Genomic DNA, 24,091 nt, shown 5'->3' with positions numbered 1-24,091 from the left:
AATTAAGGCTAATATTGCTTGTTAACACCAATTATTGGCTTCTTATTAAATTAAGTTATGCATGCAACTGACCTTATTCTATAACTTGTGTGCACAAATTTGTGAGCTGGTCGCAAATTTAGGCACACAACTTTCTAGAATTAGGGAGAAAGTGCACAGACAATATTTCAAGGCCTTGAACCTGCTAAATGTATTAGGAAGTGCATTCATAGGGATATCATGACTTAATCTTAGTGAATCTTGCCAAGACTAATAAAAACGATTTGACAAAACCAAATTCCTAGTACTATCCAGCCCACACAACCCCACATACTACCAAAAATTCACAATCAACCAACAAACAAACATATCACATCAAAACACAACATAAAATACTAGGAATCATTCTTGACAAACATCTAACATTGGACAATCAAGTATCAGCAGTAACATCAAAATGCTTCAGAACACTATTGAAACGAGAAGAATAAGAAACTATTTCCCTAGACAATCTTTCTGGATATTGGTCCAATCAATGATACTATCTCAACTAGACTACTGCAATTAGCATAAATAGGGTGCAAGGAAAACACACTAAAATTGCTGCAAACAGTCCAAAACACAGCAGTAAGACTGATTTTCAAAAAATTGAAATACAAAAGAGCAACCCCACTGCTTGAAACACTACATTGGCTACCAGTCAAGACCATTAGCCTATTGGTCATTTATTCCTTAGCCAGACAATAAAGCTGCAGAGGAGGCAGAACCAGTATCTTAGGAAACACAACCTTCCATCCTGCGGCCTATTGGCTGGCTAAGAAACGTCTGACCAATCTTGTTTCCTAAGCTACTGGTCCTGTCTCCTTTGTAGCTTATTGGCTGGCTAAGGAATGTCTGATGGGCTGCAAGTGGAAGTGAGAGCAGCAGCTGAGGAGACACAGCCTTCCCTTGCTGCTTTCCCCTGCAGTTCTACATCTCAAGGAGATTTAAAGACAGGAGATGGCATGACTGAAGCTTTTTAACCCAAGGAAGTTTTAATTCTCCCCAATGTAGCTATCGCCATCTTGGTACACTCAAAACAATGTAGTTGATAGGGCAACAAGCTCCGCCTACTGGCTTCAGCCCACAAAATGGGCCAAACATGCTCTTGCTGTCTCCTGTCATTAACTCTCCTTGGTACATCCCAAATATTTCAGCTCTGATGTCTAGGCAGTGCTGGAAAGAATATGTGTCCTAGCAACCACAGAACTTGAGCCTATGATTCATCTAAAGTGTTCCATGGTAAATATCCACACAAAATCCATAAAATACTAAGAGATACTGGGCTAGGTTCTGTTGGCTTCATTGTAAATTACAAATTTGGCACAGTGATTTTTACAGTTCTGAGCACTACAGCTACAGTGGAAAGATCTTTGCTCTGAAAAGAATTAGAAACTATTGCAGGAATACAACAGGGCAGGAGAGACTTTCATATCTAGCAAAATTATCAGTTGAAAAAGAGCTACTCCTAACTAAAATCAAATGTGAAATTCTATGATGATGATGATGAAACTGAACATTTTATAAAAAAGGAGAGAGAATGGAGTTTCATTTTATTTTCACCATGGGGCCCTTTTACTAAGCTGCGTAAGCATCTATGCATGCCCAACATGCGCCAAAATGGAGTTACCGTCTGGCTACCGCGTGGCTCTTACGGTAATTTCATTTTTGGCATATGTCCAATACGCACAGCCAATTTTTATTTTATGCCGCGCGTATTGGATGCGTGGCAAGTGGCATTTGGTGCGCGTAAGTCATTACCGCCCAGTTACCATGTGAGACTTTCCCTCTAGGTCAATGTCTGGCGATAAGGTCTCAGACCCACAATGGGCATGCAACAACTTTGATTTTGCCGCATATCCATTTTCGGCAAAAAGTTTAAAAAGGCCTTTTTTTACAGGTGCATTGAAAAATGGATTGGCACGCACCCAAAACCAGCGCCTATACTACCGCAAGCCATTGTCAGTGCACCTTAGTAAAAAGACCCCAGTATTTCTTATCACTTTGATACCAGGATATTCCGTTCTGTGAATGTGGCATCTGTTTGCTGACCTGTACACTCTTAAGCCTGCAGAAGTCTCTCTGGAAATACATGTAGTTCACTGCATGCAACAGTTTCTGAGCACCTGAATTGACTTGGTTGGTAATATTATTATTAATGCACAATCTGCTATTTTTAAAAGATCTTTTATTTTAATTTATCTTTATAAATGTGATAAATGGGTTATAACAGTGGGAACATTATGAAGAATTATTAAGAACATAATTATTACCAAGAGATTTTAGTTGACAATAAAGTTGCATCGCATGGGTCTTTAAACACTTCAAATGTAATTCAAGCAATACAGGTAGTAATTAGTGAGAGAGGATGTTAGATGGGTGATAAATGTAGCAGAGAATTAATTGAGGCAAAGAGAGATATTAAGTGTCCTACCCAATGCAAATGTCCATGAATCACTGATTTAGCTACAAGTTTGGAAAGATTAAACAGTATTTAAATATACAACTTTTCAGTTCTGCCAAGAAAAGAAAAGTACAGGCAGGGTGAATATTAATTTTGCTCTCTTACTTTGGCAGATTTTGGATTTAGCTCACACCATTTGTCGGTACTGCAAATACAGAAATATAAAGTACCTTCTCATCTAGGGTTAAAGAAAACAATATGGCAATGAAAGGTTTATCATAATACTGAATAAAAATTCTGTGACCCATTATGCAGCCATTAAAATGCAATTTTTTGTTCATTTTGCTGTGATTTTATTATCTGATACTTTCTAATGGGGATTTCTGCTAAGCAGCAAATTAAGCACTCATTGACGACCTGCAAAGGCTTTTTCCAAATATAATCACTCACACAAGTTATCACCATTAAATGGGATAGTTATCAAGCTGCGTTATAACATGCATTACTTGCCCCTTAATGGATGTTAAAGGGCATCAACACAAGTTATAACTCCGTAAACCACGATAAAGTTACAGCAGTTTATATAGTAATGAGATGCAAAGCATGCATGCATCCTAAATACCTTATTACTATGTAAATTCTTTAATATGGCTTGTGGTGAACACTGCAAGCTGCATTACAGCTAGAAAGATAACCTCAGCAAAATGCTGAGGGTTATTTAAATGTGCCTGACGTGTTGGGCCAGCCTATCAATTAGACAAAACTACATGCAGGCTCATTTTCAAAAGAGAAAAACGTCTAAAAAGTGACATGTCTGCATTTGGACGTTTTTCTCACAAAAACTCCAAATCCGTATTTTTGAAACCTATTTTTAGACGTTTTACTATGAAGTCCATCAGAAGTACGTCAAAATCTCAAGGGAGCATTTTAGGGGCGTGTTCAGGCCAGGACTTGGTCGTTCCTAAGACTTAGACATTTTTCAGCCATAATGGAAGAAAACAAAAATGTTCAGGACTAAAACTTAGATGTTGTGAGCTATGATGAATAAGGCACAAAAAGGTGCCCTAAATGACCAGATAACCAATGGAGGGAATCAGGAATGTCAAGTCCATCAGAATAGCATGCAGGTCCCTGGAGTAGTCTGGTAGTGGGTGCAGTGCACTGCAGACAGGTGGACTCAGCCTCCTACCTCTCCCTACCTGTTACAATTGTGGAGGAAACTGCAAGCCCTCCAAAACGCACCAGAAACCCACTGTACCCACATATAGGTGCCCCCTTCACCCACAAGGGCTATGGTAATGGTGTACATTAATGCTTTAATGCTATGTTTAAAACCTCAAGTTGTTACCTCGACTTCTGATGAACATTGAATACCTACTTTAACTGTTGACTGTACTCCTCTACTCTATCTCAACTGCTGATTGAATTCCTCTACACACTATCACTCCCTATGCCTTAGCTGTTGCCTGCTGTCCCAGTCCTAGCCTTCCTGCCTTCCTCCTCCTACTCCTATCACCTTAGCCACTTCACATTTATCCGCATCCACCTAAGCCCTATATATGGCCCCAATACACATTCTCTTCATCGCCCTGTCCCTTCCTAACATCTTCCCCCCTCCCCCTCCACTGTCTACCTCAGGAACTCATTGCCCACCCTTGTCCCCTCCCGTCCTACTCACTACTCCCCTACCCTACCTCCCCCCACCCCCCACTACCTCCCCAGCTCTCCTGCCCCCCTCATCATTCCTAGCTCTCAACCTTCTACACTTCCTCCCCACCATTAACCCATCCCCATTCCTCCTTAACACATCCCGTCTTCGTCATCTTCGTCGACCCTCCTCCCCCACCCTCCTCCGCACTCTCTTACTCCTTCTCCTACTTTCCGCAGGTGACATCAATCCCAATCCAGGTCCCCCTCACCTCTCCTCTCCATATCCACGTAACCAATCCCAGAATGCCTCCAATCTCATCCCTATCCCCCTTCTCCCCCCCGCTTCCCTCCCCTTCTCATGTGCCCTATGGAATGCCCACTCAGTATGCAACAAACTCTCCTTCACCCACGATTTATTCATCTCCCGTTCCCTTCAACTGCTCGCTTTAACTGAAACTTGGATAACCCCTAACGACACTGCCTCAATCGCAGCCCTATGCCATGGAGGATATCTTTTCTCCCACACTCCCCGCCCAGATGCACGCGGTGGAGGCGTTGGGTTTCTTCTCTCACCCTCCTGTAGTTTCCAACCCCTCCTCCTGCCACAGTCTCACTGCTTCTCATCCTTCAAAACTCATGCCATCCGGCTATTCTACCCGACACCACTCAGAGTTGCAATCATCTACCGCCCCCCTGATAAGCCCCTCTCTTCATTCCTTACTGACTTTGACGCTTGGCTCACCGTCTTTCTTGATCCTTCATCTCCATCCCTCATTCTTGGTGATTTTAATATTCACGTTGACAACCCATCCAACTCCTACGCTTCTAAATTCCTCACTCTGACATCCTCCTTTAACCTCCAACTATGCTCTACCACCCCTACTCACCGTAATGGCCATTGTCTCAACCTCGTTCTCTTCTCTTCCTGCTCACCTTCCAACTTCTGCACCTCAGTTCTTCCAATCTCAGATCATCACCTAATCACCCTCACACTTCACCACCCTCCCCCTCAACCTCGCTCAATTATAACCACTGCCTTCAGGAATCTCCAAGCCGTCGACCCCCCTACCCTATCCTCTCACATCTCCAATCTCTTCCCTTCCATCTCGTCTTCTGAATCCGTCGACAAGGCTGTCTCTACCTACAATGAAATTCTCTCCACTGCTCTGGATACCCTAGCACCATCTGTCTCTCGCCCCACTAAGCGCATTAATCCTCAGCCCTGGTTAACCCCTTGCATCCGTTACCTTCGCTCCTGCACCCGCTCTGCTGAACGAATCTGGAGGAAATCTCGCACCCTGTCAGACTTCACCCATTACAAATTCATGCTTTCCTCCTTCCAGTCCTCCCTATTCCTTGCCAAACAGGAATATTACTCTCAATTAACCATTTCTCTTGGTTCCTACCCTCGTCGCCTCTTCGCCACCCTCAACTTCCTACTTAAAGTGCCCTCCGCTCCCACCCCCCCTTCACTCTCTCCTCAAACACTAGCTGATTACTTCCGCGATAAAGTGCAGAAGATAAACCTTGAATTCACTTCCAAGCCTTCTCCTCCCTGCGACTTCTTAACCCACTCCCTCAACCAACCTAACCTGGCCTCCTTCTCCTCCTTCCCTGAGATCACCGAAGAGGACACTGCTCGCCTTCTTTCTTCCTCTAAGTACACCACCTGCTCCTCTGATCCCATTCCCACCAATCTGCTTAACAACATCTCTCCTTCAGTTATCCCCTCAATCTGTCACATCCTCAACCTCTCTCTCTCCACCGCTACTGTCCCTGACACCTTCAAGCACGCTGTAGTCACACCACTTCTCAAAAAACCTTCACTTGACCCCACCTGTCCCTCCAACTACCGCCCCATCTTTCTTCTACCTTCCTCTCCAAATTACTTGAACACGCTGTCCACAGCCACTGCCTTGATTTCCTCTCCTCTCAGGCCGTCCTCGATCTGCTTCAATCCGGCTTTCGCCCACTACACTCGACAGAAACAGCACTCTCTAAAGTCTGCAATGACCTGTTCCTTGCCAAATCCAAAGGTCACTATTCCATCCTCATCCTCCTCGACCTATCGGCCGCCTTTGACACCGTCAACCATAATTTACTTCTCGACACACTGTCCTCATTCGGGTTCCAGGGCTCCGTCCTCTCCTGGTTCTCTTTGTACCTTTCCCAACGCACCTTCAGAGTATTTTCTAATGGCTCTTCTTCCACCTCCATCCCACTCTCTGTTGGGGTTCCTCAGGGATCTGTCCTTGGACCGCTTCTTTTCTCGATCTACACCTCTTCCCTGGGCTCGCTGATCTCATCACATGGTTTCCAGTACCATCTCTATGCTGATGACACCCAGCTTTATCTCTCCACTCCCGACATCACAGTCGAAACCCAGGCCAAAGTTTTGGCCTGCCTCTCAGACATCGCTGTCTGGATGTCCAGCCGGCATCTGAAACTGAACATGGCAAAGACTGAGCTCCTTGTCTTTCCACCCAAACCCTCTTCTCCTCTTCCCCCACTTTCCGTCACTGTTGACAACGCCCTCATCCTCCCCGTCTCCTCAGCCCGCAATCTCGGAGTCATCTTCGACTCCTCCCTCTCCTTCTCTAACCATATCCAGCAGACAGCTAAGACCTGTCGCTTCTTCCTCTATAATATTAGCAAAATTCGCCCATTCCTCTCTGAACAAACCACCCGAACCCTCGTCCACTCGCTCGTTACCTCTCGTCTTGACTATTGCAACCTTCTTCTCGCTGGCCTCCCGCTTAGCCATCTATCCCCCCTTCAATCTGTCCCAAATTCTGCCGCACGTCTTATCTACCGCGTGAACCGATACTCTCATATCACCCCTCTCCTCAAGTCGCTTCACTGGCTCCCGATCCGTTACCGTATACAGTTCAAGCTTCTCCTATTGACCTTCAAGTGCACTCAATCTGCAGCCCCCCATTACCTCTCTACCCTCCTCTCCCCGTATGTTCCCACCCGTAACCTCCGCTCTCAGGACAAATCACTCCTATCCGTACCCTTCTCTACCACCGCTAACTCCAGACTCCGCCCCTTCTGCCTCGCATCACCTTATGCCTGGAACAGACTTCCCGAGCCCATACGCCATGCGCCTTCCCTGCCTATCTTCAAGTCCTTACTGAAAGCCCATCTCTTCTCCCTTGCTTTTGGCGCCTAACCACCTTCCCCATTCATGTTACCTACACTGACTACAGAGTTTGTAACCTCTAGATTGTAAGCTACCTACACTGACTACATAAGTTGTAAGTTACCTACACTGACTACATAGTTTGTAACCTTTAGATTGTAAGCTCTCTTGAGTAGGGACTATCCTTCCCTATGTTAAACTTGTACAGCGCTGCGTAACCCTGGCAGCGCTATAGAAATGCTAAGTAGTAGTAGTAGTACAGTTGGGGGTAGTGGGTTTTGGGGAGCTCAGCAGACAAAGTAAGGGAGCAATGGTCAGATGTGTACCTGGGAGCATTTTATGAAGTTCACTGCAGTGCCCCCTAGGGTGCCCTATTGCTGTGCTGGGATGTCAGGGGGACCAGTCTACTAAAAATGCTGGCTCCTCCTACATCCCAATGGCTTGATTTTGTACGTTTTGCACTTGGGTGTTTTTTTTTCCAAAATGGACCAAAAAAATCCCCCATCCAAATCACAAAACGTCCGTAGTATTTTTGAAAAAAAAGATAGACGTTTTTATTTTTCGAAAATAACCGTCTTTCCTGTTCAGAATTTGGACGCTTTGTGTAAAACGTCCAAATTCAGATTTAGACGTCATATCGAAAATGCCCCTCATGGTTACTTAGGAGGCAGCAAAGAGCAACTTGCAGTTAAAGTAAATCAGTAAATTCTGACAGCCACACAAACTGAAAGAGCCATTACCACTTATTTTTACCTTCAGGAAGGGTGGTAGTCAATTTTCAAATAGCTCATTTACCCCCCTGTTTACTAAGCCATGCTCTAATTCAGACACAGCCCATTCACTTTGAATGGGTTGTGCTGGCATTGCTGCGTAGCAGCCACTAACGTGTCTTAGTAAAAAAGGAGGGTTTCTTAGTTAAATGACTTTTGGATATTTCCCTCACTGAGGTCCCTTTTATTAAAAGGGTGATGCGCGGCAACCCAGAACTACCACCAGCCAGCAACCCGAACTACCACTGCCTCGAGTGTGCGCTATTTCTGGCGTGCTGGACAATATTTTAATTTTTACCATGGCGCTAACCTGCTGGTGATCGCTGCTGCCCAGTTACCACAGGAGCTCTTACCGCCACCTCAATGGGTGGTGGTAAGTATGCCACATGGCCATTTTATTTTTAGGGGCTTTTTACCTGTTGGGGAAAATGGCTGCCACTACCGCACAGCTCTTTTTACCGCAGCTTAGTAAAAGGACCCCTATGGTGGTTATTTTAGAAGTTCTATTCTTTCTTTCTTTCTTTATAAAATTTATAGTTCATACTATCTGCAGAATTCTAGGCGGAGTACAAATCAAATATATATAATATCAAAATCAAACATTTAACAAAACAGAGAACATTTGATGAAAATATATAAAATACAATTAACCTTAGAAATAATATAAATAAGCAGCTAAAAATTCTAAAATATGATCCAAAAACAATCATTATTGACCGAAGGCTTCTTTAAACAGCATAGTTTTAAGGAAAGGGAAATGGGAATTGATATACCTCCTTTCTGTGTTTTTTGCAACTACATTCAAAGCGGTTTACATAGTATATACAGGTACTTATGAATATCACTGTATGTTGTGCTGGTTCAGTACGAAAAGGTTGAAGCCCCCCGAATTGCCTTAAAGGTACAGAAACAATTGCAACCCCTTTAATCGAAGGAGAAAGAGAAGGTCTACATCATACTTTTGTAACATTTGGAGGGCCAAAAAATATGCGCCATAGAATTTTGCCACATTTTGTCAAATAGTGCTCTAAGCACCCCAGCAGATAAGAAGAATGCACCTGGGGGGGGGGGGGGCTTGGAGGTGATGCGCCTAGGGGGAATGATGCTGCACCCGGGGGGGGGGGGGGGGGGGGAGATGCTGCACCCGGGAGGGGGGATGTGCAGCAGCAATCACCCCTGGTGGCAGTCTACCAAGGAACACCACTGCATCTATATGTATTATTTCCCTTGAACACCTCAGGGTTGACTCTGCTGGATTTTCAGAGCAAAAGTATGTCCATAATTCCCCTTTGAAAACTGTATACTTACCTTTGTACCTGCTCTTTGAGGTGTACAATTTTTCTAGGTTAATTTACACATTTAGGGGTCCTTTTGTTAATCTGTACTAATCACATGGTTTACACAGAACAGCACTAAGGTGTTATGCACTATTTTTGCATTTAGCCTGCAGTAAACCGAGCATTATGGGATAAACAGTGGTGTTCCTTGGCTGCCACCCGGGGCGGATCATCGCTGTGCCCCCCCCCTAATGCAGCATCCCCCTCCGGGTGCAGTTTTATCCCCTCTGGTGCAGCATCCCGCCCCCCCGGTGCATCACTGTCCCCATGGCGAATACCTCCCCCCAGGTGCATTGCTCTTACCTCCTGGGATGCTGGGAGCAGCCGCGCAGCTGTCGGCTCCACCACTTCCCTGCTCCCTCTGTCCCGGAACAGGAAGTGACAACAGAGGCAGCAGAGAACCAGTGGAGCTGACAGCTGCATGGCTGCTCCCTGCACTCCCCCTGCAGCGTGCACCCGGGGCGGACTACTTCCATCGCCCTGCCCTCGGTACGCTGCTGGGGATAAATTCTATAAATTGTGTCTAACCCCCCCCCCCCACTTAAGCATTATTTTATAAGCCTTCTCTCCCCTCATGGTTTGAATGCATTTGACTAACACAGAGCAGTCAGAAACATAGGTAGCAACTTAATTTGGCATGAGGTTACACTCAAGAATTAACCCATCTCTTTTTGAATAGATTCAGGAAGAACAGGAATGGGAGATTGTGATTCAGGAAGAACAGGAATGGGAGGTAAAGCAATCTGTCAAAACTCTGTTTCCTTTTGCAGTGACAATGTTTGGAGTGTGTGGGGGGGTAGGGTTCACTGCACTGAGGGGCTCTTTTACAGAGCGGCTTACCGCTTGCTCTTCCGGGACTACCACTGGCCTAATGTGGCTGCCGACGGTATTCCCACCTCAAGTGTGCACCATTTCCAGGGGAAACCCCCCCCCCCCTGGAAATGGCTTGTGCAGCGGAAACCCTGCAGTAATTGGGCATCGTCGTGCGCTGCCCGGTTACCACTGGGTTAGTGCGGGAGCCCTTATCAATACCTCAATGGGTGGCGGTAAGGGCTCCCCATCACAAGGCCATGTGGTAAGAGTTCTCTTACCGCATGGTCAGGTGTGCATGGGGTCTTTTTACCCCCTGCGGTAAAAAGGGCCCCTGCCGCTAGCACAGGGCCCTTTTTCCCACAGCTTGGTAAAAGGACCCCTCAATTCTTTAATCCCTATAGAGTAAAGGCAGGCAAGGTCTGTGCAGAAAGTAGGGGCTTTGTAGCAGATGAATCCTGCCTACAGAATGGTGGAAGCAAATAGTATATCTTAGAAATGCCTTCATCAACAATAATACCTTTAATGACATCACACTTAGCCTTTTTGAATCACTAGCTTAAAAATAGGGAGTTAGGCACAACTTTGATTTTCTCCACATATATAATGTAATAGTGTGTAGCACAGAGTTCTATTAAGCATACTTTCAATCTTTATGAATACAATATTAGCTTTAGTCTAGTGTGCCTTGATCAAACTTCATCTGCATCATCCATTAGGCACTGATTCCAATTTGTAATGGTGTCCTCCAGGACTTCTACAGCAAGCCCTGCTGACATTTGTCAAATGTTGAGGGTCATGTGGAGGATGAAGTGTTTTTTTTCCAGGAAGTGTTGGCCTGCCCTCGTTCTGGAGTATTTCCAATCATGATCTGCAGATCACTAAGGGATCCTATTACTAAGGTGTGCTGAAAAATGGCTTGCAGTAGTGTAGGCGTGGGTTTTGGGTGCGCGCTGATCCATTTTTCTGCATGCCTGTAAAAAAGGCCTTTTTAAAATTTTTGCCGAAAATGGATGTGTGGCAAAATCAAAATTGCTGCACATCCATTTTGGGTCTGCGACCGTACCGCCAGCCATTGATCTAGCAGTAAAGTCTCACGCCGTAACCGGGCAGTAATGACATTACACGCATCAAATGCCACGTGGCGTGCATCTGAAATTAAAAATGGTTTTCCAGCCGCGCGTATCGGCCGCGCACCAAAAATGAAATTACCACAAGAGCCACGCGGTAGTCGGGTGGTATCTCCATTTTGGCGTGCACTGAGAGCGGCTTAGTAAAAGGGCCCCTAACTTTCTACCAGTCCATTTCTTTGTTTTCAACTCAGTTTTAAAATGTGTGGCTTTTATGTTACTTGTTAGAGGAGCTTCAAAACATGTTCGTACACATGAGGAAAAACACAGAATATATAAATTAATTTCTTAAACCAACAATAATATAGGATTATAAAGTTCCATTCTGTAAAAATGGTGTAATGCATACAAATGATCATTTAATGAATTCTTCTACTGTTCTTGGAAATATACAACTAGCTGTAATATGAAGGGAAACCATGCATGGACAATGCAAGGGATTAATCATGAAAAATTTGCATATCACACCAGCAAACAGTTATCCCCATTATTATGTTCTGTACTACAAAACACAGGAGAGTAGGATGATTATTTTACCACAATATGAATCACGATTAAGCTTTTGGTATTTTCCAAAGAATAACAACTTTCTACTACTTACTACTTATCATTTCTATAGCGCTACTAGATGTACGCAGCGCTGTACACTTGAACATGAAGAGACAGTCCCTGCTCGACAGAGCTTACAATCTAATTATCAATGTTAAAACAAAAATACAGATATGAATGAAATATTAATATGAATAACATTGGACTCTGCTCACTCTAATTTTGACCTCTAGAAAGTGCTTAGTAAGAAATAGATTTTCTTGGAAGATTTTTGGAGCTTGAAAAAATAAGATATCTGTAGAGATGTTCACTTAGCGATCCTTTTACCAAGGCATGCTAGAAAGAGGCCGACACTGTGATTAGCACGTGGGTTTCTCGTGTGTTCGGGCCACTTTCTAGCGTGGCAGAAAAATAGAATTGTAATTTGTGTCAGTAATGGCTGTGCGCTAATTTCACAATTGGTGCTCTGTCCTTAACACCTGAAACCCTACTGCCACCTATTTAGCTGGCAGTAAGGGCTGACATGCTAATCCTGCGGTAATCAGGCAGCGCAATGTGATGGCCGTGCACTGCCCAATTACATCAGGGCATGCCTACTCTTTGCCCCTCCATTAGAAAGTAATTTCTATTTTCTAGCTTGGGGATCAGCGTGCGCTGATCCTAGCAATATCGTGGGATGCCTCAGCGTGCCCTGCAGTGGTGCTGTTTTGGCGTGGGCTACCTGCGTGGTAGCCATACTGCACTTTAGTAAAGAGGCCCCTTTATAGCCTCTATTCCACCTATAGGAATGACTACAGATAAAATCAGTCTGGCCACACTTAGGGACCAGAGATGCACATCCCAGCAACTGGAATTGGCCTCAAAGCACGTTTGGGAGGAGGGGGCTAAAGGAAGAATTTGCGTACAGTAGCTTTGACAGGAGCAGAAAATGGAGGCGGATCCAGAGATGTAGCAGATGCAGGATTAAGGAAATAAAATAAGGAAAGGGTATAAGCGGGGGGGGGGGGGGGGGGGAGGAAAGATCAGACTGCAATGGAAGCAGGACATGAGGATATGTGGAAGGACAGCAGGCAAAAATGCTCCCACACAATTTCATTAACTTAAGGGCACTGTTTTCAAAGGCAAGCTACTGTTTTTAGCATGCGCTATCCGTGTAGATGCCCATAGGAATATAATGGGCATCAAAATGGTTAGCTCACTCTAAAAATGCTAGTGTGCCTTTGTAAACAGGTCCCTAAATGTAGGAACACAACAAAATATGTCAAAGGATGAAGGTAACAGTATAAGCTTCGGTTCCTTATCATAGCTGAATTGGTTGCCAACATATAATTGGAAAAAGGGAAAAGAAATACAAAGTAGAGTGTGTTTAGGTGTTAATTTATATGGGGTTAGAATATGATTTATTGAAATAAATATATATTAATCACTGCTCTATTTTTTATATATAGAAATAAAACATGTGAGAAACTTGTGTGCTCAACTACGCCACTCACACATTTATTGCTACAACTTCATCAATACACATAGGAAAAAAAACCTCTCTCATGTAACTAGAGCATGTTCAATTATATATGCCATTGAGAAATCTCAAAATCAAAATAAAAATGCTCGTCTTAATGCGTAATGATCTCCAGTGCTGTGCTGTGTTTCACCGGTGCTTTGGCTTCCTCAGGGAGTCTAGAACAATTTTTGTTACTCTTTCTAAAACAAAAAATATTTCCTTGTAATATAAGATTTCACACATTCTTAACCTTAATTCAATGAATAACAAAATATATAACCAAACAATATATTTGTATAAGGAATATGAAAAAAATGTGAAAAACGTGATTAGGCAAACAATCACATCATACTTAGGGTCCTGTTTACTAAGGTGTGTTTGTATTTTTAGCATGCCTACACAGCATGCTTGCTAACCATGTAGGCACCTATAAGGATATTATAGGCACGTACATGGTTAATGCGCATTCATGGTTAACGCACGTTAAAAACATTAGAGCGCCTATAATGCTGCTTAGTAAACAGGGTCCTAAATCAAAGTTGCCAACAGCCAAAAACGCTAATGCTGTCAAGAATAGTTTCAAAAATGGCGACTGTAGCAACGTGGTATCTTCAATTTGGAATTGGGAAGGAGATGCCTAAGGAAACAGTATAATGCACTAGTGTCGTGATTCACATTAACACATACATTATCCACCTAAATTTATGTGGAGAACACCCTTTATTCTATAATTGTGTGCGTAAGTCAAATCCATGCCCACACTCCACCCAAAACACCCATGACCCTCCCATTTCTGTTCCCCTTTTTCCAGGATGCACATAAAATTTAGACACAGATCATGCACCTAAATATACATGCGTATATATTAATTGGTTTTGATTAGCATCAATAATTACTCGTTAAAAAGCCAATTATTGGCACTATTTCACTTGCTATTCAATTAATTTGCACATGCAAATTGGGTGTGTGCCCATATTTATTTATTTATTTATTTATTATTACATTTGTATCCCGTGCTTTCCCACTCAAAGCAGGTTCAACGCGGCTTACATAGTAAAAGGAATACAGAATATTGTTAGAGAGGGTAAAAGTAATTATACCAGAATAATAGACGCGATGAGTAGGTAGAAAAGGGCAATGGAGAGGGGAGTAAGGTGGGAGATGAAGTCTGGGTCAATGTTGTTATCATGGGGGTATGTGTTAGGTAGATGGTTCATAAGATTAATCTGGATCGTTTGGATAGGCTTGCTTGTACATCCAATTTTTAGCAACTTTTATAGAATTAGGGGGATAGTAGCAATATTCAGCAGAACAGGCGGATCACACAAATAGCAATGCTAGTGAAAGTGAAAACTTTATCTGTTTACGTAGAGTGTTCCTACCCAAATAGCATTTCAGGCGGATCACACAAATAGCATTTCTAATGAAAAGTGAAAACGTTATCTGTTTTACATAGAGTGTTGCTACCCAAACAGATAGAGCTGTTGAATATCAGGAATAAAGATACAAAGGGTATAAATTACATGAATAAAACAGTGGTTCTCAACCTAGTCCTTAAGACACATCTAACCAGTCTGCTTTTCAGGATATACACAATGAATATTCATAACATAGTTTTGTATGTTCTTCTTCCACTCTGTGCAAATCTAAGTCATGCATAGTCATTGAGAAAAGACAAAATCTCTGATCATGTGAAGAAACCGTCAAATCTTCATAAAATTCAACATGCTTATCTTAAATACTCGACTGGGTGGGTGTGTCCAGAAGATGGGGTTGAGAACTTCTGATGTAACATGTATTTTTGAATCTAATAATAATAAGAACTATTATCAGGTGGCCAAGCTACCCCCCCCCCAATTTACAAAGCTGCACAGCAATGTTGACAGAGCCCATTCAAAGTGAATGGGCTGTGTCAGCAATAGCACACCGGCAACCACTAGCGCAGCTTTGTAAACAGGAGGGTAAGGGACTACCAGAAAGCTGGGCAAGCCACATGTCATTAGCCCACTTCTGTATACTCCACCTGCACCCAAATGTGCTCATACAGTGCCGAACTGGCCAACAGTGGTCCAGTCTGCCCCAATGACACCCCATGCCTGAGACTCCACGCTCTCCAGTGATGTATGTGCTTTTCAGTATGCTCTTGCATCCTTTAGTCTGCCTTCTTATTTTTGTGTTTCTGTTTGTGTGTTTGAAATATCCACTTACAAAATTGGCACACTGTGTGTGTGTGTTTGTTCCCCTGTATTTGTCCATCTCTGACCTCCTTTCTCCTTCGTAAATTACTCTTTTCTACAGACATCTCTTCTACTTTTACTTTGAGCCTGACCTTGTGTTCTCCACCTTACAAATCAGACGTGTGTTGACTTGTACTCTCGATACACTTTCGTCTGTCCTTAATTGAGGAAGACGAAAGCACAGAAATATAAAGGATAGAAATAACATGACTAAATAACATAGACTCAAGCCTAACAAGATCAATATTCCATCTATATAGATCTCTTCCAGCTGGAAGGACAATTAGAAAAAAAATAGCTGTCTCCTTTTCTGTATGCATTTTCAACATAAAATGGAAACAAATAGGTTCTTTTTCTATATTTGAGTCAGGTGAAAACAGGTTATAGTACCTCAATAAAAATAAATAGCTTTGCTTCTCTTCAGGAAGCTGGTTTATCCCCTCTCCATCATCACTATACAACTGAGGGATGAAAATCCTATCTCCCTTCTTTCATCGTCCCTTACACCAACAGCTGGAATAATTATATTACAAATTCTGTTGAGAAATGCAGCCATGTCTAATCAGTTCTTCTTTTATTCCAGTTGCTATCAATCAATAGGTGGATAGTGCACCAAGATGAAACTAGCATCATTGTTTGCTATATATCTTTAACTTGTTGCTTATTCGATTTTTAAACTGAAACCACAATGTTCATGCTTGGAGAACATATTACAAGAAATTAATCAGAAAAGAACACATTAATTAACATAAAAGTTAATTCTAACTACTATTTTGTAACACACAATAGACCTCACACATCAGGGGAGAAGATCAGAAACAGAGGAGGAGTAAGTAGGGAAAGTTTTTCATATAACAGAAAAAAAACTAGATACGTTTCTAAGGTAAACTAGCAGATCATTCATTATTCAGCCATTATTGAAAATAGTGTACTCTATTATAGTAACATAGTAGATGACGGCAGAAAAAGACCTGCATGGTCCATCCAGTCTGCCCAACAAGATAAACTCACATGTGCTACTTTTTGTGTGTACTTTACCTTGATTTGTACCTGTCCTTTTCCGGGCACAGACCGTATAAGTCTGCCCAGCACTATCCTCGCCTCCCAACCACCAGCTCCGCCTCCCACCACCGGTTCTGGCACAGACCGTATAAGTCTGCCCAGCACTATCCCCGCCTCCCAACCACCAGTCCCGCCTCCCACCACCGGCTCTGGCACAGACCGTATAAGTCTGCCCAGCACCATCTCCGCCTCCCGCCACCCACTCTGCCACCCAATCTCGGCTAAGCTCCTTAGGATCCATTCCTTCTGAACAGGATTCCTTTATGTTTATCCCACGTATGTTTGAATTCCATTACCGTTTTCGTTTCCATAAACATGGGAAACAAAACAAAACAAAAACATATTTGCCCTGCACAACACTATGCAATAATAGCTAAACTTAACATACAGTAACTGCAAAACATCTGCATTCATTTTGGGGGTGTCAGGAAACAGAACACTGTAATGCCACTATTGCCTCTGTCCTAGTGATCCCACATTTCGAAACGCTAAATGAAAAAAAAAACCAACAACCCTGGAGTCTTTAAACTCACTCTGAATTGTTAATATGTAGTCTCTGAATGAATTGGAATCGCTCGCCAGTAGAGACCGTTTTCGTCAGCATTGAAAATGTCACGAGGTGCAAACACATTCAAGATGGTAGGAAGAACTGAAACAACCCAATTTTCACCACCAAAGTCATCAGCATCTTGTTTTTCACCATGCTGTTTCTTGAATTTTATGTTGTTCCTCTCCTTCCATCTTTCCAACCATCCAACAGTGGCTTTGAATTCAGTTAGTCCAAGACTTTCAGCTAGCTGATTAGCTTTCTCCATAAGCAGTGGACCACTGACAGGAAACTGTCTGCTCCTGACTTGAGAAAACCACCGAAGAAGAGCATCTTCTACCTCCTCAGCTTCTCCCACCCGTTTTCGTTTCCGGTGTGGATTTGTATTGTTTTGCCGGTCTTCCAGAAGCTGATCTTTCTGCTTCAAGATACGTGAAATTTGACTGGGATTGACACCATATTCTTTAGCAATAGATGCTTGACTTTGTTTTCTAATTTTTTAAGAACTTCTATTCATTCAGCCAGTGTTAAAGTCTTACAGTTGCGCGACGACAACGACGATGACTCCAGTGTACACTCTAACAACACTCTAACTGCCTGTAGCAGTTAACCAATGAGATTTCAAATTTACCGCCCCTTTGTCACATGCCAATCACATACCATATTCCATGCGTACGCTTATTGTAACCCGAGGGGTTAATAAAATAAGTAAAATTACTCAAGTTGTCCCAGGGTTCCATTGTGGCCAGCAGCACAGGTCTTAGAATTAGTTGAGAGCTGAGCTTCTGTTGGCTTAGCAACAGCTTGGCTTACTGTTACAGAGAGGCTCTCTGGCTGGCAGTTGGGAGCAGGCTGCAGTTTGGATGGAGAGAGGATGTGTTGGATGGAGCTCTGGCTGAAAGGGAAGATAGAAGTGAAATTAATTGGAGGAAGTAGGATTTTTGGAGCTGCAGTGAGTAATTGGGTGTAGCAAGTGTGGGACTTAGTGGAAAAAAGGAGTGGAAGGTCTTTTTGAGTATGAGAAAGTGAACTTGGTGAGTAGCATAGTAAAGCATGAGTGTGAGATTGAATGGGACTAAGAATAGAGGGGGGAAGGTTCAGATGTGAGAAGGGGAAAAATTGGTTTTAAAATTTGAGTGGCTATTTTAAAAGCAGAATACTGAATTCCAGTCTGAGGGTGAGAGAGTGCTAAATAGCATAGTCTGTGGCAGAGTGAAAGGTTGTGCACGTAGAAGAGTGAGCAGGAATAAAATTGAGAAATTTTGAAGAGATTTAGTCAGGTTACGGGTTTTAAACTGGCAAAAGAAGAGTTTTACATAGTATCATATATAGTCAGGAAATGAAATGTTGATCAACTGGTGCAGGGTGGAATGTTCAGTGAAGTAAGAGACAGCAAAGCAGTGCAGCGCTTTACCTCAGGGAACTTTAGTGCAAGATAGGATGCTAGAAAAGAGCCTTTGCTTAATTTTATTTTAATTAGAACAGCTTCCCCAGTATTTAAGACCTGATTAAAAATCCCATTGAGGTTGCGGAGAACTGTTAGGAAGAAAAGGGTTTTGCTTCCAGTTATTTTTTTAAAGTGAAAGGTTTAGGAAGAAGATTGCAGAGGAAAAGTGGAAAATCGCTGAAATCCAGGAAACAGAAGTTACGGGCCCCCACGCAAGAAAGTGATCACCTCACCTAAATTGGCAAAACAGCTGTGACTGTGAAAAGAGTGTTTTCAAATAAATTTGAGAATCTAAAGGAAAAACATTACATACTTACCTGTGAGATCCTGTTCTTGAAGAGACGGGATCCTGGAAAGAAAAATTATAATACAAAGTATCAAATTCTTGTATTTAAAACGAACAAATAGAAATAAATTAAATAAGGTTAAATAGTTGATTTAGATAGATAGAGATGTAATGATATACTTATCTGATAATTATCTGCTTTAGTTGAATTTCTAGTTAAGTTTCTGATTGCACTAAAAATGAAATGGTTAATTATACAACAACTGAGGAATGTTCTGAATAAAACTTTTAAATTGTTTCATATCCTAATTTGTGGGATTGTGTTTGTTGTCCAAAAAGGGGTAAAATCCTGAAATTAGTTTTTATTTCCTCACCTATCCTTTGAGGGTAGGTGACGTGGTTAGTTTATGTTGCTTGCTCCTCATTCCTGTGTGCTGGGTTTCCGAGAAGTTGCCACGACTGCTAACATCTGGTTTCCCGGATTCCTGCTCCTACCTTACATCCCATACGGGCGTGAGGGGGCATAGCAACATTATGCGGAGTCTTTCCTGCAGAGGAGCGGTCTTAAACCATGCATATAAGTGAATCTTGCACTTATCAGTGGTGCGCTAAACCAAAGTTTGTCCCCATAGAAATTGATGGCACAAAAAACGGGACCGAAGTACGGCATGCAGTTAAACAGAGCATGTGCTTATCTGACATGCACTTAAATGGAGTGCACTGTATTATGTTATGTCAACAAAGGACTAATTCCCCTGATTACTAAGCCGACACAGCACATTCACTTTGAATGGGTAGTGTTGGCATTGCCGCGCGACTTAGTAAACAGGGGGGTAAATTAGCCAGCCACAATGAAAAGTTTTAACTTATGTACACCAAACTAGTTTTTGATAGTGGTGTATCATTGATAAACTGACAAGATGACTTTACAAATCTTGCCATGATATTTCTAGCTGACAAAACAAGAAAGTTCAAAAATCTGTAGTGGCTCATGTTTCGCTCATAAGTCTGTGTCAAAGAAAAGAAGTAAACACATTGATCAATGTTGTTTCAAAAACAACACATATTCATTAGTGACAAAATGTGTGCCAACACAACTGCAAACATTCTTCAATCATAATGTATACTATTTTCAAAAAAGTCCCACCTAATGAAAAAAAGCATTACCTCAGAATAACAAATCTCATAAACCAGTGTTTTCTTTCTTTTATCTAAAGCTCTCTTATAAGGTCCCTATTACTAAGCATTGGTAAAAAGTGTCCCATGCTAGTTTTGGTGTGTGAACTTGGTGTTTGCTTGGGCACTTTTACCGAGTTGGGAAAAAGGCCTTTTTTTAAAATGGGGCAGTAAGTGGCTGTGTACTAATATTAAAATTAGTGCGTGGCTATTTACTGCCTGAGCCCTTATCACCACCTACGATGTTAAGGCCTTACGCACTAATCCTGTGGTAATTGGGCAGTATGCGGCAATGTGGCTGTGCTGCTGATTACTACCAGGAATGCCCTCTCCCCACAGTAGAAAATAGAAAATTATTTTCTACCGTGGGAAACTGCATGCACCAACTTCGCAACTACCGCCAGGCTCCCACACTACCCCGGTGGTAGGATCGACTTGGTGCATGCTACTCGTGCGGTAGCCCTACTGCACCTTGGTAAAAGAGCCCCAGAGTTTAAACACCATTCTTCTTAGGAAGCAATTCTATAATTTGGCATCAATGGAGCACGCTTAGGGCTAGATTCAGTAAATGGCACACAAAAATTGTTGCTGAAAAAAAACTATTCTAAAAGGGCACTTCAAAATGAGCATGCTCAATAGAATAGCGTTTAAGCCAATTCCTGCACCAGAATTTACAACATCTGAAACCTGGTGTAAATGCTGGCACGGAACTCATTACTGTGAGTTACCCAGCAATCAATCTGTTATTAGCCTTGAAATAACCGCAAATGAACGTCTACATCTGAAGCTGTGTCAAAACCAAATGGCAGTATCTAACAAACTGCAAAGCTCCATATAATAAATGGATATAACAGGGAACCATCTGAAGTGGATATTATAAGTTGAACCAAACTGCATTTCACCTCAATGTATTTTATCATCGGTCTCCTATAAGTTTTATAATGAATCAAATATGATTTCTCAAGAGCAAAAATTTGGCATTACTTTTAAATCTTCAACTGAAAAGTACTTAGTTTTTAGAGCTTATTCATCTTCAATCCATCGGACAACTAACCAACATGGACAATGAATTGAAATCTGTGTCGGGGTAATGGTCCATAATCTTGGAGAAACACTGCGTCTTTCATCAGAAGTGGGTGTGTAGGGGGGAACTCAAAGCATTTCAGTGTGTAAATGGTGCTATTCTATAAAACCATGCAAAACGTTTTGGGATGACCATGCCCCTCCTCTTGAAGTGTAAGAGCACATACATGTGTATATCTAAACAGTGTATGTGTGTGTGTATCTAAGGAATGAAACCATACATGTGTGTGTCTGAAGAGAGGGAACATGCATGTGTGTACACGTGTCTGAAGAGCAAGAGCACGTGTGTGTGTGTTTATATGTTTCTGTGTCTCTGGTGGGAACAGTCTCATATGAATAGCTTCCCTTTGAAATTTTGGGCTATAGATGGAGAAATGCACTGTTATAAATTGTGGCCAGCAAAACCCTGGGAACAGAAAGATTAGGATTTAAACCTTGTTATCACCCTAGAGACCATCTATTCCCAAGAAAGTTAAATGGAAAACTTTCAATAATATATCATTACCTTCTTACTTCTCTGTCTACTTTCAAGGAACACCCTGTAATCAAGCAAAGCAGAATACATGGGGGAGGGGTAGTAGCAGGAAGGAGCACACTGAAGGTTCCTCCAGCAGCCAGCTGGGGGGAGAGAGCAGAGCAGATTGGGACAGGTAGCCCAGGACCTAGTCTCACCCCAGCTGGGGCATGTAGCTCATTAGTTCCCTTGGCAGAAGAGGATGTGGCTGGAAGCAAACACTGCAGGCAGTATTTAAAGGAGCTAGGGGCAGTCTCTCCTCAAATGTCTTGTAACGCAAATCCCATACCATTTTTGTAGCTTTTCTTTGCACCGCTTCAATTCTTTTTACATCCTTAGCAAGATACGGCCTTCAAAACTGAACACAATACTCCAGGTGGGGCCTCACCAACAACTTGTACAGGGGCATCAACACCTCCTTTCTTCTGACGGTCACACCTCTCTTTATACAGCCCAGCAGAAGAAAGGAGGTGTTGATGCCCCTGTACAAGTTGTTGGTGAGGCCCCACCTGGAGTATTGTGTTCAGTTTTGAAGGCCGTATCTTGCTAAGGATGTAAAAAGAATTGAAGCGGTGCAAAGAAATGCTACAAAAATGGTATGGGATTTGCGTTACAAGACATATGAGGAGAGACTTGCTGACCTGAACATGTATACCCTGGAGGAAAGGAGAAACAGGGGTGATATGATACAGATGTTCAAATATTTGAAAGGTATTAATCCGCAAATGAATCGTTTCCATAGATGGCAGCAGGACTATAGGACATGAAATGTTCAAGGGGGGCAGATTCAAGAAAAATGTCAGGAAGTATTTTTTCATGGAAAGAGGGTGGATACTTGGAATGCCCTCCCATGGGATGTGGTGGAGATGAAAACGGTAACAGAATTCAAAAATGCGTGGGATAAACATAAAGGAATTCTGTTCAGAAGGAATGGATCCTCAGAAACTTAGCGGAGATTGGGTGGCAGCACTGGTGGTGGGAGGTGGGGCTAGTGCTGGGCAGACTTCTACAGTCTGTGCCCTGAAAATGGCAGATACAAATCAAGGTCAGGTATACACATAAAGTAGCACATATGAATTTATCTGGTTGGGCAGACTGGATGGACCGTACAGGTCTTTCTCTGCTATCATCTACTATGTTACTACGTTACAGTGGCAGTGCACAAGAAAGGAACACACATGGGCTCCTTGGGGCAGTGAATAGAACCCAAAAGAAAGGTGTTCCACAGGGTGAAATTCCTTGGGATGAGTCAACCAGAAAGGTAAGGAGAGGTTGGGAGAGGAAAGCTTTGGGATAGTTTAAGGATTATTACAGCCTTGGAAATGGGGGCTGGGAAAGGAAAAGCTTTTGGAAAAGGTTAAAGGATTATTACATCCTTAGAAGTGTGGGCTGGGAAAGGAAAATGTAAAGGATTATTGCAGCCTGGAAAGACAGCCTAGAAGAAAGTTTAAGCTGGGGAAGAAAAGCAGGGCATGGATTATGTTAGCTAAATTTATTCACATTGTGAAGAATTACAGCAGTGCTAAGAATTAAGAACACTATATGCTGGATGCAGAGAGGGAGAAGGTCCTTGTGAAGTGCTTTGCAACCCAGGGGAGGCAGCACTAGTAGGCTGAACCAGGAAAAGCATTAAATATCTGGGTTACAGATGACCGCTGTAAGTTATCCAGGTGCCCAGTGGCAATCCTTGGTCGGCTGCCACCCGGGGAGGATTGCCGCTGTGTAGCCCCCCCCCCCCCGGCTGCAGTGACATCCCCCTCCGGCTGCAGCACAACAATCCCCCGGCGCATCAACAACCCCCCCCCCCCCCCAGGATGCATTCTTTCCTGCTGGGAGCAGCTGTGCGGCTGTCGGTTCCACTGGTTCCCTGCTCCCTCTGCCCCGGAACAGGAAGTAACCTGTTTTAGGGAAGAGGGGGCAGGGAACCAGTGGAGCCGACAGCCGTGCGGCTGCTCCCAGCAGGAAAGAATGCATCCTGGGGGGTGGGGTGTCCATCTTTCGTTTCGATAATACGGTCGAGGAGGCCCAAATCTCAACATTTAGGTCGACCTTAGAGATGGTCGACCTAAATGTTGAGATGGTTGACCTTAGAGATGGTTGTCTCCGATTATCGGCGATAATGGAACCGAGGACGCCCATCTCAAAAATGACCAAATCCAAGCCATTTGGTCGTGGGAGGAGCCAACATTCATAGTGCACTGGTCCCCCTGACATGCCAGGACACCAACTGGGCACCCTAGGGGGCACAGCAGTGGACTTCACAAATTGCTCCCAGGTGCATAGCTCCCTTACCTTCGGTGCTGAGCCCCCCAACCCCCCCCCCAAACCACTCCCCACAACTGTACACCAATACCACATACCCTGAGCCCATACGCCAGGCCCCCTCCCTGCCCATCTTCAAATCCTTACTCAAAGCCCACTTCTTCAA

Source organism: Microcaecilia unicolor, chromosome 10, assembly GCF_901765095.1.
Source record: "Microcaecilia unicolor chromosome 10, aMicUni1.1, whole genome shotgun sequence".
NCBI lineage: Eukaryota > Metazoa > Chordata > Amphibia > Gymnophiona > Siphonopidae > Microcaecilia > Microcaecilia unicolor.
Note: the sequence above shows the minus strand (reverse complement) of the source record.